Consider the following 6,231-nt stretch of genomic DNA (forward strand, 5'->3'; position numbering starts at 1 on the left):
CTTGGTTCTTTCATTTTTTTACTCATATACTACAGCAAATCTTTCATCTTTCACCTTCAATCCATCACCAAATATAATGATTCCATATCTAAAAACCATTAAATCTGCTTATATCTCTCTTTTCAATAACCACCATCCTTTTCCAAGCAACCATACTTGCCTTTTGGTCTTCCTATCTCTAGAATTTTCTCTTCTGTTCTACATACAACTAGCAAAGTAGTATTTATTTGAAAATAAATATAAATATGATCATTTTCCTATTGTTTAAAATGCTTCACTATATCTCCACTTCTCTTGTAATAAACTCCTAATTTCTTAATATCACTGAAAAGTCCTATGCTGTCTTCTTTTCTTTCTTTCTTTTTTTTTTAAATACTTATTTATCTATGCATGCCCGGCAGGCCTCTCCTGTCTCACCCACTGTTCCTCTCAGCAGTGTGTTTCAGTTAGTCTGTCTGTTCTATTCCCCACTCTGTCTCTGGTGAATCCTCTCACCGCCCCACCTCCCACACCTCGAGCCTGAACCCCAGTTCTTGTCTTTTTTCTTATGTTCCAACCAAGCCAAGCTTTTGCTTTGCATCCTGAAGTAAGTCATGTTCGTCTTCATCTGTCCTTGTGTGATCATCTTGACTCCCTGCTTTTGCTTATCCTCTACCACTTCTTTGAGTGGAGTATTTCCTATTCATCTTGAGTATTTTCCCTTTTTACCAGATTACTTCTTATCTTTTAGACTTTATCACAGATGTCTTTGTTTTCAAGAAGATGTCTTTGTTGAATTAAAAATCTGGTGATGATTTCTCTCCTACATACTCCCAAATCAGCCTGAACTCCCACATTACATTACTCATTCCACTATATTGTAATCACAAGCTTAATTGTTTATACCCAGCACTAGACCATTTTGTTAATAGGAATAATTTACTGCTATTTTAATCTTCTACTTGCAAGCCTTTAATAATCACTCAATTCTTAATATGTAAAGTCCAAATTCTAGATTTAACTTCCTATAATTTTTCAGTTGGGGTCATATATTATTCCTTTTCCATAACCAGCACTTCTATATTATACAACCTCTGGGTCAGTCCCACAATTTTTTTTTTAAAGATTTATTTATTTGTTCATACAGAACTGGGGTACAGGCCAGAGGCTCAGGGGCGGCGAGAGGCTTCACCAGAGACAGAGTGGGGAGCAGAACAGGCAGATCTACGAAGTACAGTGCAGGGGGCAGGTCAGGAGAGGTCTGCCGCGCCATGTGGTCACCTTCAGGGTAGGTGGGAATCGAACTCATGCGGAAGTGGCTTTAGCTTTTTAGTGCTGTGCTTTAACCCGCTGCGCACCAGGGAAGGCCCAGTCCCACAATTTAATAGCTCTTCCTGATTCAGGACAAATGAAATCTCCTAAGTTATGCAAAAATTTCACAAATTTACCTATGTGGAAATTTCCCTTTTTCTGAATTTCCATTAGACCTTTTCCACCTTTAGAGTTTTTGTTATAAGAATGTGTATTATGTACTAGAAGCTGTATACCTTTTAAAGGCAGAGGTAACATACTATTTTCACTATTTATCACAATAACACTGGATTGGATTCTGTTAATGTCTATACTTGATAAGTATTTCTTGAACAAATTTAACATTGTTAGTTTCATTGAAAAGTCTACTACCATAGAGATGCAACCAGATAAAAGTCATATTTTCAATATTCCATGAATAGGAGAATACACAGTGAAATTACAAGGGAAGAAAATGACTATCATTTCATTGGTTATTTTAGAAGAGGATTTAGGGAGAAAATGAAGAGGATGAAATAGGGTAGGTCCTTTTAGATTATTTTTATAGCTAATAAATTACAGAATATGTGGTCACTTCAAATGTTATATTTCCAAAACCACCCCAAATTATGTATTAATGGCAACTCAGAAAACAAATAAGTAATCTAAGGTGAATGTTACTGGGTTTGTAGAAATGATCATATATTACATATGGATACAAACATTATTAAACTTTTCTCAAGCTGCAAGTGCTAAAATATTTGAATTACATATGGATACAAACATTATTAAACTTTTCTCAAGCTGCAAGTGCTAAAAAATTTGAATTAGGTAAAATATTTGGCAATTAGCTCTAGGAAGTGTTGACAGGGTATATTGTATTCGTTAGAAGTTTCCAATTATAAGAAACAGTAAGCTAAAGTAGCAGAAGGCGAAAAAAGAGAATTCATTGACTCACATAATTGACTGTATTAGTCCAAGTTGAACAATAAAATATCATAGTCTGGGTACTTAACAATAGAAATTTGTTTTCCCACAGTTCCAGAGTCTGGAAGGCCAAGAAATTTGCCAGCAAAGTTGGTGTCTGGTGAGAGTTCTCTCCCAAGCTTACAGACTGTAACTTTGGAGGAATATCCTCACATGCTGTTTTTAATAGTTTCAGAATTGTTATATTAAGTGGAATTTGGGCAAAAGAGAAACCCCTAGAACAGCTGTTCTCCTGGTTAAAGGACCACTGGAACCCAGCAGGCTTGGTTTGAGGATGTGTTTGGATGTGTTGCTGAAAGCATGTTTTGATTTTTTTTTGAAGGAGGAGCTGACTGGCTGAACATCTCTAAGTATAAATTCAGATTATTTTAAAAATGGTCAGCCAGGGCCCTTCCTGGTGGTGAAGGGGGTTAAAGCACAGTACTAAGAAGCCACTTCAGCATGAGTTCAATCCCCTGGCCCGGAGGTGATCCACATGGAGCAGCAGACCTCTCCTGACCCACCTGCTGCTCTCCTCAGCAGTGTACTTCATCAGTCGGCTTGTTCTGCTCCCCACTCTGTCTCTGGTGAATCTTCTCACCACCCTCTGCACCTCTGGCTGGTACCCCAGTTCTGTATGCGTAAATAAATAAATTTGAAAAAAAAAAAAAAGGTCAGCCAGAAAAAAACAAGTCTCTGGGAACAAGATCAGACCCATCAGACCCGAAGCAGAAGGCCCAGACAAGACAGGTATAGGTAGCTGTCGGAGGAGGGGTAACCACAGCTATTCCCAGATCAAGATTTGGCAGGGTAGAGAACACAGTAAATGACCAAAGGACAAGTTTTTGTTTTGTTTTGTTTTGTTTTGTTTTAAGGCATTAAGTAATTATACATGGACTAAAACTCAAATAATGGTATAAAGGCAGTGAAATAAGTCAAGAGTTGTCATTGGTGCTCACATCAATACCCAGCTTTCCTTCCACCAGCCCATCCATATATTGTCCCACAGTCTCTTCTCATAAAGGCACCAGATTTAGCAGATTAGGGTCCTGCTATTATGACTCCATTTAATCTAAATTACCACTTTATCAGCTCTATCTCTAAATATAGTCACCTGAGGGGGCAGGGTTAATATGAACTTAAAGGGGGCACCATACAATCCATAGCATAAACTATTAGAGCCTGGCTATGGAGAGACCGCTTCACTGGTGGTATATCTCCTTCTGTGTTATTCCTTTTTTGGTCTCCTTTGTTATGTCATACTCAGTTTACCAGCATCTAAACATTGGAATCACTGAGTTTAGACCTCGAGTCTGTTCTCATTCCCTAAATGATCTCATGTTCTCCCTAGCTTCCATTCAGTACTATTTCATCTGCGCTTGGCTCTCCAGAGTTATATTCCAGCTGCCTACATGGCATGACTCTTTAGATGTCTCATAGAGATTGTGAAGGTAACACGCTATCTAGCATCACTTTAGTTCAAGATAGATAAAGTCAAATAACCCTTGAATAACCCTGGCCACTGCTTTATACTGCTTGAATAATTTCTGCTTAGATTATTTCCTGAAAGACGATTTTAAATCAGTTGCCTCAAACTCTACTACTTTTCCTTTCCTCTTGCTTGGTGAATACCTGTAACTCCTAATTCACTGAGAGATTAGAAGTCAAGGAGAACTTTCTCAACTTTGCACCACCTAACAGCACCTGTTCTCTTTCTGTGGGGGAATGATCCATGCTGCTCTCTAAAGCCAACCCTTCTGTTTTAGTTTATCATTTCTCCTGTAGCCAGTTGACAGAAACTTTATTAATTCATGGATCTATAGTTGCCTTGGATACATATTCTGCTTTGGGTCTCTCAGGCTGAAAGCAAGATGTCAAAATCTTGCATCTCTAGGGAAAAATCCAGTTTTAAATTCATTAGGCTGTTGGCAGAATCTAATTCCTTGCAGTTGTAGAGCTAAGAACCTGTTTCTATGCCTACTGTTAGCAGGTGGGGATCAGGCCACTTCCTGATCTCAGCACATTGATTCTACATCTCAGAGCCAGTGGAAGGGTGTTGAATATTTACTTCTGATTCTTGAAATTTCTCTACATTCTTCTGCTACATCTCTGTTCTACGCCGTCACATAAAGTTCTCTGCTTTAAAGAGCTCATGAAGTTCGATCGAGCATACCCACTAATTGAGGGTAATCTCTCTATTAAGAACCCAAAACAGGCCCTCCCTGGTGGCGCAGCGGGTTAAAGCACTGCACTGAGAAGCTAAAGCCACTTCCTCATGAGTTCGAATCCCGCCTGCCCCGGAGGAGACCACATGGCATGGCAGACCTCTCCTGACCCGCCCGCTGCTCCCCTCAGCAGTGTACTTCGTCCATCTGCCTGTTCTGCTCCCCACTCTGTCTCTGGTGAAGCCTCTCACTGCCCCTGAGCCTCTGGCCTGTACCCCAGTTCTGTATGTACAAATAAATAAATCTTAAAAAAAAAAAAAAAAGAACCCAAAACAATTATATCTGCAACGTTCTTTTGCCATGAAATAAAATATATTTAAGAGTTCCAGGGAATAAAATGTGGAAATTTTTGCAGGGCCAGTCTGCCTATCACATACACCAATTGTGGCCTGACACTCTATCCCTCTCCTGCACTCTTCATTAATTATTCTTATCAATTGAATATTTTCCATCCAAATGTTATATTTCTTCCATGCTAAAAATCCTTGCCTCTGCTCACCCTTCCAATTACGGCCACATTGCTCTTTGAGGAAAAACACCTTGAACGAATTTTCTATGCTCTAGCTTGTTTTTTCCTTGTATTCTCTCTTAATCCTTCCCACTTTGCACTGCAACTGATTTTTTCAGAAGCACAAAAGTGAAATCTTAATTCTCACCTAAATTTCATATTACACAGCTGATTATTGAAAATTTCATTTGGCTTCCAAAATACCACCCTCTCTTGGGTTTTGGATTTTCTTACCTCCTGGAAGTTGACTGTCAAAATTATTTGTGGTTTTTCCTCATGTTCTTGACTACTTAATCTTAGACTGCCTGGGGCTTTTCCATCTGTACTAATTCCCATGTCAACTTCATCCATTCTCACACACAATGACTTCCAAAATTTTACCTATACTCTGAAACTGTCCCCTGAACTTCAGGCTTACATATTCAACTACTTACTCATCATTTTCCATGCAGCTATCTTAGAAGCAGAGTTAACACATTCATTGTCAAACTCTTCATCTTCCCAACAAAACCTGTTCTTCCCACTTTTTTTTTTGGGGGGGGAAGTGGTGGTTAATGTTAACTTCATTATTCTATTTGATGGATCCCAATATTTTGTAGAAACTATTGACTCTTCTCACCCTCCCTTATATCCAGCATTCAGTCCATTTAACAAATCCCTTGTCACTAAAGCAAAATATAATACAGAGCCAAACATTACTAGTCACTTCTCCCACAGCTATCCTGATGAAAACTGCCATAGCTCTAGCTTTTTAAAAACATGAATATACATCCTATTATAGCCTCCTTTCTTTCTCCCTGATTTTGACATAGCTGTCAGTGATCCTGTTAAAATGTGAGTCAGATCACCTCACTCCTCTGCTTAAAACCCCATTTCATTCAGTCTTTCCAATGTCCTAGAAAGTCCTACTACATCTGCTCCCTCTAGGCCCACTACCTTTCCCTTTTTCTCACAACCACAGCCACACCTGATGTCCCTCTACTTGTCATACTCTGTCCTCATCCATTTTAAGTCTTGTTCATATACCATCATTGCAGCGAGACCTCCCTGAATATTCAATGTAAACTTGAATATTGACCAGCAACCCATTCCTATTAAAATGTTTCCTCCTGGCCCTCCCTGGTGGTGCAGTGGGTTAAAGCACAGCACTAAGAAGCTTAAGCCACTTCCACATGAGTTTGATCCCCGCCTGCCCAGGAGGAGATCCACATGGCGCGGCAGACCTCTCCTGACCCGCCCGCTGCTCCCCTCATTAATGTACTT

Source organism: Condylura cristata, unplaced genomic scaffold, assembly GCF_000260355.1.
Source record: "Condylura cristata isolate star-nosed mole 26May11 unplaced genomic scaffold, ConCri1.0 scaffold00001, whole genome shotgun sequence".
Taxonomy (NCBI): Eukaryota; Metazoa; Chordata; class Mammalia; order Eulipotyphla; family Talpidae; genus Condylura; species Condylura cristata.